We start from the raw sequence: 13,953 nt of genomic DNA on the forward strand, positions 1-13,953 counted from the left end.
CAAATAACCCGCACATAAAAGAAAGAAGCTTACGACGACGTTTCGGTCCGACTTGGACCATTGACAAAGTCACACGGTCCAAGTTGGACTGAAACGTCGTCGTAAGCTTCTCTCTTTTATGTGCGGGTTATTTGTGTATCGTTCCAGTCACGGTATTGTGCCTTTTTGGTTATTTAGTCTGTGTATGTGCGGATTTTCCAATATACTAACAAGTGCTGAAAAACAAATGGATTTTTTTGATAACTGGCGATTTTTTAAACACATCGGCCATTTCCCACCAAGTCAGGGTGACCCGAAAAAGAAACACATTCATTGTTGACTGTCTTGCCAGAGGCATGCCTACACTACAGTTAAACTGCAACATCAACACCTCCCTTCCCCCAGAGTGCAGGCACTGCACTTCACACCTCCAGGACTCAAATCCAGGCCCGATGGCCTGGTGGCTAAAGCTCCCGCTTCACACACGGAGGGCCCGGGTTCGATTCCCGGCGGGTGGAAACATTTCGACACGTTTCCTTACACCTGTTGTCCTGTTCACCTAGCAGCAAATAGGTACCTGGGTGTTAGTCGACTGGTGTGGGTCGCATCCTGGGGGACAAGATTAAGGACCCCAATGGAAATAAGTTAGACAGTCCTCGATGACGCACTGACTTTCTTGGGTTATCCTGGGTGGCTAACCCTCCGGGGTTAAAAATCCGAACGAAATCTTATCTTATCTTAACAGCACATCAGGTTATCAAAACTATTCATCTCCACTTGCTCCTAACATGATTGCTGGAGGTCCAAGCCTCATACATACAAAAACCTCTTTTACCCCTGACCCCTACTCCGCCTTCCACTACAGAATTATATGCTCTCCAAGTCATTCTATTTTATTCCATCCTCTAGATGTCCAAAACAACTCCTCAGCCCTCTGGATAATACTTTTAGTTTCCCCGCATCTCCTAATTTCCAAACAATGGATTCTCTGCATTATATTCACATTGCCCTCAGACACGACATCTCTCTGCCTCCAGCTTTGTTGCTGCAACATTAACCATCCATGGTTCACCCTGTCTTTTAAAGACCCATCTCCTGACAAGTCCACTCCCAAATATCTGCATACATTCACTTCCGTACTCCCTTCAATCTGATATGCAATCCTTTAAAATTTAGGTAATGAAAGATTGCATATCAGATTGGAGGGAGTGTGGAAGTGAATGTATTCAGATATTTGGGAATGGACTTGTCAGCATATGGGTCTTAGAAAGACAAGGTGAATTATAGACTTGATGAGGGGAAAAAGTTGGGTGGTGCACTGAGGAGTCTGTGGAGACAAAGAACATTATCCAGGGAAGCAAAGAGGGAAATGTATGAGAATAAAGTTATACCAACACTCTTATATGGGTGTGAAGCATAGATGGTGAATGTTACAACAAGGAGAAGGCTGGAGGCAGTAAAGACTTGTCCGAGGGCAATGTACAGTGTGAATACAATGCAGAGAATCTCTTGTTTGGAAATTAGGAAGTGTGGGGTTACAAATATTATTCAGAGGGCTGAGGAGGGGTTATCGGTGTGGTTCAGACATTCAGAGATTGGAACAAAATAAAATGACTTGGTGAGCGTATAACTGGGAAAGTAATATTAAAATAGAAGCATAAAGCTCAGGTTTGTCATTCATGACTGCATTTGAACATTTACTACTGATACCTTGTATTTTTTTTTTTAGCTGAGTAAAAATTAGTCAAAATCTTAATTTACCATGCTGAGTAAAAATTAGCTGAGTAAAAATTAGTCAAAATCTTAATTTACCATGATTTGGGTTACATTGAAAAAGTGCTAAACCCATATGGGTTATACAGTTGCCATGCCTATAGCAACAGGTTATTCGGGGGTTCAAGGAAGTGTTTGGTGGAACTTAAGAATGTTTAATGGGATTAAAAAAATACGAATTGTACAAACGTTTTATGAATTTTGTGCATTTTTTTGTGATAACGTGAATAATGCGTTTAATCAAGGGTTTTCAGTTATGTGGCAGGTAGTTAACAAACAACCCAGCAACAGGTATTGCTGCCATCAGTAAACAAGCCTAGTATAAGATCATTAAAATTGAATTCATAGCATTAACTTTCCATCAGTCAAGTACTGAATCCGACTCACATATTAGAGATTATTACATTCATGGGGAAATACCATTTATAATCAAAAAGAAGTGCTTAACCTGGGGAAATACTGAACCTAAAGGGGTCATACAGAACTTAAGAGAATTTAATTAGCTTTTCCAAGGAGATTTTAGATAGAGATAATAACACGCAGGTAGATCTCCACATGTAAGCCCTTTATAATCTGGCCATGGGCCATTTTTAATTTGGCATATCTTTCGCAAATATATGGACCAGTTTCAAAGCTGCAATGAAATCTGTACAGAAAACAGTAAGTTATAACTATAAAAATGAAATACGTAGTAAGAATATCTTACATAAATTTAAGAGTTAATAGGCCTTTCAACTATACTGAATAAAAACTGACATTACTGTTGGTTCTCAAACTTTTAAATAAATGCATTACTGCACCATTAACATCCAATCTACATTCCATCTTGAAGCAATAAAACGGAATTTTAAATTCACAATACCAATAACTTAATAGGAATTATATTCATGAGATGCATTGAACCAGTAATGACCAGCAACTGGAAAATAGAAATGATAACCAATTTGATCAGAGGAAGGGAAGAGCAGCTCCATTTTCTTAGATCAAAAGCTTCACAGTCTCCAGGCTCCACTTTTAGCCATTATAAGAATTAAATGTATAAATGGTTTAGAAAACTAACAAAGTTGACAGTTTTAACTAATACAATAGTATATATATATATATATATATATATATATATATATATATATATATATATATATATATATATATATATATATATATATATATATATATATATATATATATATTTATATATATATATATATATATTTATATATATATATATATATATATAAGCCACGTCTACGGCCCTATGCTGTACATTCTACAAGATTGATGGACTGAACACATCGACTCCAGGTTGAGGGACTGATTACCTCACACTCCTCTCCTTACGCCTTTCTACTTTGTATCGGACTGATGAAGCCACTGAGTGGCGAAACGTTTCCTGAATAAAGATTCCTATATGTTGCATAAGTGTTTCAATCTTCAACTTGTCGGTTTTTCAAACCATTCATCACACATATATATACATATATATATATATATATATATAAATATATATATATATATATATATATATATATATATATATATATATATATATATATATACATATATATATATATATATATATATATACATATATATTCTTCTTTCTTTCAACACACCGGCCGTATCCCACCGAGGCGGGGTGGCCCAAAATGAAAAACGAAAGTTTCTCCTTTTACATTTAGTAATATATACAGGAGAAGAGGTTACTAGCCCCTTGCTCCCGGCATTTTAGTCGCCTCTTACAACAGGCATGGTTTACGGAGGAAGAATTCTGTTCCATTTCCCCATGGAGATAAGAGGATATAAACAAGAATAAGAACTAGAAAGAAAATAGAAGAAAACCCAGAGGGGTGTGTATGTATATGCTTGTACATGTATGTGTAGTGTGACCTAAGTGCAAGTAGAAGTAGCAAGACGTACCTGAAATCTTGCATGTTAATGAGACAGAAAAAAGGACACCAGCAATCCTACCATCATGTAAAACAATTACAGGCTTTGAACATTAAAATGGTATAAAATACCGACAGGTTGTTAGGTAAGACACATATGCAACAGTTAGGTATCTTTATTTCGAAACGTTTCGCCTACACAGTAGGCTTCTTCAGTCGAGTACATAAAAGTTGATAGAAGCAGAAGATACTTGAAGACGATGTAATCAGTCCATCACCCTTAAAGTTTTGAGGTGGTCAGTCCCTCAGTCTGGAGAAGAGCATTGTTCCATGGTATAAAACAATATAGAGATGAAGTGACAGGATCGAGCGTTATATAGCGCCAAGAGGTGAGACGTAGGTCACTAGGAGAGGTAAGAACTCAGATGTTGGGAGGACAGGTCCCTCTCAAATCCAGCCGTTCTCACTAGTAGAGGTTGTCGAAAGTTGATTGTAGGTCTGTACCAAGATACCCTTGTGTTGCAGTGACTGACAGATTGAACATTAAAATGAGGGACTGACCACCTCAAAACTTTAAGGGTGATGGACTGATTACATCGTCTTCAAGTATCTTCTGCTTCTATCAACTTTTATGTACTCGACTGAAGAAGCCTACTGTGTAGGCGAAACGTTTCGAAATAAAGATACCTAACTGTTGCATATGTGTCTTACCTAACAACCTGTCGGTATTTTATACCATTTTAATGTTCAATCTGTCTGACACTGCAACACAAGGGTATCTTGGTACAGACCTACAATCAACTTTCGACAACCTCTACTAGTGAGAACGGCTGGATTTGAAAGGGACCTGACCTCCCAACATCTGAGTTCTTACCTCTCCTAGTGACCTACGTCTCACCTCTTGGCGCTATATAACGCTCGATCCTGTCACTTCATCTCTATATTGTTTCATACCATGGAACAATGCTCTTCTCCAGACTGAGGGACTGACCACCTCAAAACTTTAAGGGTGATGGACTGATTACATCGTCTTCAAGTATCTTCTGCTTCTATCAACTTTTATGTACTCGACTGAAGAAGCCTACTGTGTAGGCGAAACGTTTCGAAATAAAGATACCTAACTGTTGCATATGTCTTACCTAACAATTACAGGCTTTCGTTTTACACTCACTTGGCAGGACGGTAGTACCTCCCTGGGCGGTTGCATTTGTATATATATGTATATATATATATATGAATATATATATGTATATATATATATATGAATATATATATGTATATATATATATATATATATATACATATGCGCAAAACAACCACTGTGAAAGAGTAGTGAAATTCCAAGCGCTTTCGTGACTACTCACATTGTCAAAGAACTATGAAAGTAATACATCAAAGGAAGGCAATTAAAGGGCTTAGACCACACCTCACAGTCAACTCCCACAACAAAGAAACACCTGATGCGAGACAATACCGGACTCATAAGAAATGAGGAACACTGCAGTAGGTCCGCTGGTCCAACTAGACAGGTCCTAACGACAACCCACCAACAAATCATTCTACCCAAGAAATAAGGTTTATTATTTGTCCAATGTATTATTGAACTCTAACCAAATTTTATTAATTATAAGAACATAAGAACATAAGAACGAAGGAACACTGCAGAAGGCCTACTGGCCCATGCGAGGCAGGTCCAAGTCTCCTACCGGCTTAAGCCAATGCACCCAACCTAGTCAGGTCAGGTCACATTGACTTAAGGGAGGAACACGGCAACCGACCTGTTAGCACAAGCTATCAGGTCTAACTCACACCCACCCACATCTACTCATGTATTTATCCAACCTATTTTTAAAGCTACACAACGTTCTGGCCTCTATAACGGTACTTGGGAGTTTGTTCCACTCATCCACAACTCTATTACCAAACCAGTACTTTCCTATATCCTTCCTGAATCTGAATTTTTCCAACTTAAAACCATTGCTGCGAGTCCTGTCTAGGCTAGATATTTTCAGCACACTATTTACATCCCCTTTATTTATTCCTGTCTTCCATTTATACACCTCAATCATATCCCCCCTAATTCTACGTCTTTCTAGAGAGTGCAGTTTCAGGGCCCTTAGTCTATCCTCATAGGGAAGGTTTCTGATACATGGGATCATCTTTGTCATCCTCCTTTGTACATTTTCCAGAGAATTTATATCCGAATGGTATATAATACCGACAAGATGAGAGTAAACATTAAAAATGGTATAAAATACCGACAGATTGTTAGGTAAGACACACATGCAACAGTCAGGCATCTTTATTTCGAAACGTTTCGCCCACACAGTAGGCTTCTTCAGTCGAGTACAGAAAAGTTGATAGAAGCAGAAGATACTTGAAGACGATGTAATCAGTCCATCACCCTTAAAGTTTTGAGGTAGGCGAAACGTTTCGAAATAAAGACACCCAACTGTTGCACATGTGTCTTACCCAACAAGATGAGATTAAGACACATGTGCAACACCTGGGTATCCCCACTGTAGACGTTTCGCCATCCAGTGGCCCTATCAATACAAATTCCAGGACATAACTTGAAGACAGCAGAACCATGCACAGAAGATGAGGCAACCAGTCCCCCAACCCAGGAGTAGGCGCGAACAGCACCATAGACTATGGTGCTGTTCGCACCCACTCCCAGGCCGAGGGACCGACCACCTCATCTTCTCACAGTTCCACTGTCTTCAAGTTATGTCCCGGAACCCGTACTGACAAAGCCACTGGACGGCGAAACGTCCACAACAAAGACACCCAGATGTTGCACACGTGTCTCACTCTCAAAACGATCTCTACCTAAAGCCACCCAAGAAATAACTCCCGTACCCAATGACACCAATCAAACCCAGCCCCTCCCACTCATATATTTGTCCAGTCTCTTCTTAAAGCTACACAAGGTCCTAGCCTCTATCACCCCACTGGGAAGATTGTTCCAAGCATCTACAACTCTGTTAGAAAACCAGTACTTACCTATGTCCTTTCTAAATCAAAGGTGAGAAAGATACATAACAATTTACATCTGGAAAATCTTAGAGGAATTGGTCCCAAATCTGCACATTATTATTATTATTATAATAAAAAAGAAGCGCTAAGCCCAAATCTGCACAGAAATGACTCTCCAAAAAAGCAAGAGACTCGGCAGACGGTGTAAAATACTTCCAATGAAATGCAGGGGTGCCATGAGTATACCGAGAATACAAGTGTAAGGGGCCCAAGGCTATTCAGTCACCTCCCATCATACATAACAGGAATTACTAAGAGACTCCTGACTGTCCACAAAACGAAACTGGACAAGTTCCTCAAGATAGTTCCTTACCAGCCGGGTTGTGATTCGTACTTTGGACTGTGTACGGCCAGCAGTAACAGCCTGGTTAATCCAGGCCTTGGTCCACCAGGAAGCCTGATCAAGGACCAGTCAGCAGGGGCGTTGACCCACAAAAGCATTTTTGAGGTATCTTCAAGAACTGTGGCATGCAAAGAGTATGTTACAATTTATTCGGCATATGTACACACTCCCGTATAGGCTGCCTCCCAACCAGCAAACTGAGTGCTAAAGATTTAACGATTAGGGTACCTGTCATTAAATCAGGCACCTTGGTTCACTGTCCAATCGCAGGCAAGCCCACCAAGTGGAAACATAAACACATATGCAGTTTGTTAGGTAAGACACATATGCAACAGCTAGGCATCTCCATCTCGAAACGCCTCGCCCACACAGCAGGCTTCTTCAGTCGAGTACAGAAAAGTTGATAGAAGCAGAAGATACTAGAAGACGATGCAATCAGTCCACCACCCTTAAAGTTTCGAGGTGGCCAGTCCCTCAGTCTGGAGAAGAGCATTGTTCCGTTGTCTGAAACAATACGAAGTTGAAGTGACAGGATGGAGCCCTTTATAGTGCCAGGAGGTGAGACGTAGGTTGCGTTGGGAGGGCAGGTCCCTCTCAAACCCAGCCGTTCTCACTAGTAGAGATTGTCGAAGTTGATGGTCTGTACCAAGATACCCTTGTGTTTGTAGATGAATAGTTCAGAGAACCGACATGTTGATAAATTAGACACATGTACAACTCCTGGGCATCTTCACCGAGGAAACGCCTCGCCACATACAAACCTATGGAAATATTCATATTATTTTCAGAACTGCTTTTTATGAAACAAGATTCAATTATATTCCTGTCGACCATGGACTTGCTTGATACAACTTTCTCAACTTTTTGGATGATTAAAATCTCTCGCATGAATAAATAGAGCATTGGAATCTTGTCCAGTTCTAATGCTATATTTATGTTGTTTTAATCTTAGTTCGAGATTTTTACCAGTTTGACCGTAATAAACTTTATTTGTAGGTTTTCTGTAAATTTTAAATTTGAATTCATTATTACCCTTAATAATTAAAACATCTAGAAAAGGCAATGAGTTGTTACCTAACAATCTGTCGGTATTTTATACCATTTTAATGTTCAGGCAATGAGTTATTTTCTTCAAACTCAACCGTAAAGTTTATAGAATGGGCTAAGCTATTTAATTTAATGTAGATATACACCATTTCCTTGGCAAATTAAATAGCTTAGCCCATTCTATAAACTTTACTGTTGAGTTTGAAGAAAATAACTCATTGCCATTTCTAGATGTTTTAATTATTAAGGGTAATAATGAATTCAAATTTAAAATTTACAGAAAACCTACAAATAACTGTTCCTATGTCCACTATTATTCTTCGCATCAAGACAGAGTTAAATTGTTTGTTTTCTCATCAATGTTTTTGAGAGCTTTACGAATTTGTAGTCCAGAGTTCATAGATGAGGAAATATCCAAAATTTATGAAATAGGTAATGATTTGAAATACCCAAGAAACGTAATTGATAAATCTTGTAAAGTTGCTAGAAATACTTTTTGGAAATATAAACACAAGTATTTATAGTCCGGTTCAGAATGCTGAGGTCAGGTGAAGAATGCTGCATCTGATGATGTACCGAGTGGGGTTATAGAGTCTAAAAACTTGGGCAGCTTGGAAAGGAGATTGGATAAGTTTGTGAGCAGACCTACAGTGTTCTTATGTGGGATAGCGATGAAGAAGTTTCTTGGCAAGTGGTTCAGCTATGTTATAGAAGCCACTATTCTGGTTGAAGTTGTCGGATATAGAAATAAGTGATGATTCCAGGATTCTTCGGTATTGAGTGTTGTCTTCTGTGGCGATAAGTTTTGAGTTTCTGTAGTTTATCAAGTGGTTGTGTGAATTACGGTGTTGTACGCAGGCATTCCTTGTGTCGTCAGACCTGCTTGCGTATCGGTGTTCCGAAATACGTGTTTGGAGGTCCCTTGATGTTTCGCCCACGTATAACTTGTTGCAGTCATTACAATGGATTATGTATACCCCTGCAGAGGATGGAGGCTTGTCCTGTCTACTACTGGTGATGTCCTTGATGGTCGTGGTTGTGGAGGTAGATACTTGGAATGATGTTTTGGCAAAGATGTTGGAAACATGTTTGGCAATGGAGTTGGTGGGAAGGACTATGTATCTCTTCTCGGCAGTGTCTTCTCTGGGTGTGTTGAAGATGTTTAATGCCCGCCGTCTGCAGTCTCTGATGAAGTGACGAGGATAGTGGAGTTTAGAAAATATTTGTTCAATTATAGTGCATTCTTCCTCAAGGAACTCGTTGCTGCAGATTCTGAGTGCACGCAGGAAGAAGCCTATAATTACACCACGTTTGGTTTTGGTGTCGTGGTGAGAGTAGAAGTGGAGAAGATCGTTTTGGTTGGTGGGTTTTCGATAGACTTTAAAACGAAGTTCGTGGTCAGCTTTGCAGAGCAGGACATCAAGGAAAGGAAGAGTGTTGTCGACTTCTTCTTCAAGTGTGAACTGGATTGAAGGCTCAACCTGGTTGAGCTTGTCTTGGAGAGCTTGAACGTTGAAGCGTTTAGGAGTTATGAGGAGAATGTCGTCAACATAACGGAGCCAGGTGACAGACGAAGGAATAATGGTGGAGAAACGTTCGGCTTCTAGATGTTCCATGTATAGGTTCGCCAGGACTGCACTGAGTGGCGAACCCATGGGTAGTTCAAAAGTCTGCTGAAAGAGGTGATTTTCGAAAGAGAAACATGTAAAGCCAACACATAGTTCAACAAGGTCGATGAAATCGCTGGCTGGAATGGGAAGATCAAGTGAATCGTCAATTTTCCTGCGCAAGAGATCGATGGCTTGTGTAGTAGGTACTTTGGTGAATAGGGAAGTCACGTCAAGGCTGGAAAGTTTCTTGTTCCTGATGTTGATGTTGCGAATGCGATTGAGAAGATCACCTGAGTGTTTGAGATGTGCTGGACTGATAGTGCCCAAGAGTTTAGAGAGATGTTTGGCGAGAATTCCTGAGAGTTGGTGGGGAGCACTGCCTATTCCCGAGGATATGGGCCTCAGTGGGATACCAGGCTTGTGAGTCTTTGGCAGGCCGTACATTCTGGCAGGTCTGGGGTTGCTGGGCATGGTGTGCAGAAGTTTCTTCCCTTGTTCTGAGCCCCTCAGAATGCGGCGAGTCCTTTGAAGAAAAGTTTTAGTAAGGTTGTCCACTTGGTTAGTTGTGAGAGGTTTGTAGGTATCTGGGTCATTAAGTAGATTGAGCATTTTGTTCCTGTAATCGTCAGTGTTCATGATAACAACACCCCTCTGCAGGGGTATACATAATCCCTTGTAATGACTGCAACAAGTTATACGTGGGCGAAACATCAAGGGACCTCCAAACACGTATTTCGGAACACCGATACGCAAGCAGATCTGACGACACAAGGAATGCCTGCGTACAACACCGTAATTCACACAACCACTTGATAAACTACAGAAACTCAAGACTTATCGCCACAGAAGACAACACTCAATACCGAAGAATCCTGGAATCATCACTTATTTCTATATCCGACAACTTCAACCAGAATAGTGGCTTCTATAACATAGCTGAACCACTTGCCAAGAAACTTCTTCATCGCTATCCCACATAAGAACACTGTAGAAGGTCTGCTCACAAACTTATCCAATCTCCTTTCCAAGCTGCCCAAGTTTTTAGACTCTATAACCCCACTCGGTACATCATCAGATGCAGCATTCTTCACCTGACCTCAGCATTCTGAACCGGACTATAAATACTCGCGTTCCTTCCACCCCAGGTAGTTCTGTTTGTGACTTGAAAAAGCCCACTGTGTGGGCGAAACGTAGTCAATAAAGGATCACATTATACTGCATTTGTGTTTATATTTCCATTGTGTCGGTATTTTATACCATTTATTTCCATAGAAATACTTTTTACAATCCAAAAAGGGACAACCAGCCTTATTCAACTAAAAATATGTTGGTTCTTAGTTACCATGAAAACTTGGTTGATATGCCTTCTCTTAAGACTTTTAATATTAAAGTTGTATTCAAAAATCTTGATACAGTAAAAAAACTTTTGATAAAGAATTCCCCCCAAAATGCTGATGGATGTGTCTATAAGATTCCTTGTAAAATTTGCGATAGTTTATTATGGTCAAACTGGTAAAAATCTCAAACTAAGATTAAAACAACAAACATAGCATTAGAACTGGACAAGATTCCAATGCTCTATTTATTCATGTGAGCGATTTTAACCATCCAATTGATTTTCAAAAAGTTGAGAAAGTTGTATCAAGCAAGTCCATGGTCGACAGGAATATAATTGAATCTTGTTTCATAAAAAGCAGTTTTGACAATAATATGAATATTTCCTTTGGTTTATATAACTTAGATCCATTTATAACTAATAGAATTTGGGAAGAATTTAATAATACATTGGACAAATAATAATTTTTAAAATTCTTATTTCTTGGGTAGAGTAGTTTGTTGGTGGGTTGTGTGAAGGACCTGTCTAGTTGGGCTGGCGGGCCTGCTGCAGTGTTCCATTTCTTATGAGTCGCATGTCAGGTGTTCCTTTGTTGTGGGATCTGATAGTGTGGTGTGGGCTAGACCCTTTATATACCTTCCTTTGATGCTCTTCATTGTTCCTTGATAATGTGAGTAGTCACAAAAGCGCTTGGAATTTCTCTATTCTTTTACAGTGGTTGTTTTGCATATATACATATATATATATATATATATATATATATATATTTATATATATATATATATATATATATATATATATATATATATATATATATATATATATATATATATATATATACATATACATACACACACACATGCAATAAGATCATATATATATATATATATATATATATATATATATATATATATATATATATATATATATATATATATATATATATATATATATATATAATATATATATATATATATATATATATATATATATATATATATATATATATATATATACAGTGGTACCTCAGGATATGAACTTAATTCGTTCCAGAATGCTGTTCAAGTGCCGAATTTTTTCCCGTATGGAATAATTTAAATTAGATTAATCCGTTTCAGACCCCCAAAACTACGCTTACAAAAGCACTTACATAATTGTTTGAGTTTTGAGCTGTTCGTATCCCGAGGTACCACTGTACACAGTGGTACCTTGATTTACGAGTGCCCCAACTAATGAGTTTTCTGAGTTACGAGCTGTTGCTCAGTCAATTTTTTTGCTTTGAGTTGCAAGCCAAAATCCAAGTTATGAGCAAAAAAAAAAAATGTTTACTGAAAATGACATTTAACAAGATTCCCAGCTTAAATGGCACAACAAAAGGTGGTTTTGGGACTTGGTACTTATAAAACAACGCCAGTGCAATGTTCTCACTGGAGATAATCATGTAATTATCTTTATTCTACAGAAAAATAAAGTTGCTAAGTTTTTGACATTTGCAAAATATCTTGCCCCTTACTCCCACACAAATCCCAAAATATTTGAAATATTTCCAATATTCCACAAGCCAATTGTAGAGAAATCATTTTTTTATGATTCCCATCAATATTATTGCACTTCAATAATAAATTACCTGGAGAGAGTTTTGGGGGTCAACACCCCCACACCTCAGTCTGAGACCAGGCCTCATGGTGGGCTTCATGAAATAAGTCAATAACTTCCAAAATATTCATATATCACTGCACTAGTGATCTAATGCAGTTAGCCTCTCAAAAACTCATTTTCTCTTATCCAGGACCAAAGAACACGTTACAGGAAGGAGCAATAATGATTTTATATGCTCAGACAGGTCCTGGACACGCTATATTTTGGCCTATTTTATTCATTCTAGAGTATATATCATGTTACAATGTTACCTATAGTGTTTATTATATCACATTAGATCAATTCTGATAGATAAGCCATAGAGTTAATATTAGCAGTATATTGAAGTATTTTCTCCCACCCCTGGGGTGTTTTTTTTGGGGGGCTGGAACAGATTAATGGCATTTCAATTAATTTCAACAAGGAAAATTTATTTGATATATGAGCAAATTGAGTTACGAGCTCGGTCATAGAATGAAATAACCCCTTGACTGTCGCGGTCGTATATATACATCATAGGAGATACTGACGTATCTATACGCATAAATTCTAGCGGCTTCAAATCAAGCAGGAGAAAGCTGGTAGGCCCACATGTGAGAGAATGGGTCTCCATGGTCAGTGTGCACCATATAAAAAAAATCGGGGAGCCAGTGGTGCATTGTGGGAATGCGATTTCAGTCGTCCTTTTTCAGCATGTCTAGCGGTAAGAAATATGTGACTCCCCAGGAAATCTGGGACTTTTCTCTTCCCAAGTGATGCTCTAACAGAGATGGAAGTGTCAGTGAAGATCAATTTCATGATTTCGAGGAGTTTGAGACCAAAAGCAATGATGGAGGAGGAGGAGGAGGAGAAGAAGAAGAAGAATATGTAATAATAATATGTAATATGTTCCCTTGAAGCATGAAGAAGTTCACCCCATGACAGTGACAAGATAATGGGAGATAACATATAATAAGAGCTGATGTTTGATGAGCATAAACAGGGTGGAGGGAGGCTGCAGCTGATAAGAAAAGATTAGATGACCATCACCCTCCCTCTGTTTTTGCTGGTACACAAACATTTGTCTGTCTATTTGTCTGTCTGCCAAGCTCCCTGTCTATCCATCTAGCTCTCTGTCTCAGAGAGAGCCACAAGAAGAAGGAGAAGGAGGAGGAGGAGGAGGAGGAGGAGGAGGAGGAGGAGGAGGAGGAGGAGAAGAAGAAGAAGAAGATGACGTAATAATATGTAATAATGTTCCCTTGAAGCCTGAAAAACAGTTCACCCCATGACAGTGACAAGATAAGGGGAGATAACATCTGATAA

The sequence above is a fragment of the Cherax quadricarinatus genome, chromosome 5 (genome assembly GCF_038502225.1).
Source record: "Cherax quadricarinatus isolate ZL_2023a chromosome 5, ASM3850222v1, whole genome shotgun sequence".
Classification (NCBI taxonomy): domain Eukaryota; kingdom Metazoa; phylum Arthropoda; class Malacostraca; order Decapoda; family Parastacidae; genus Cherax; species Cherax quadricarinatus.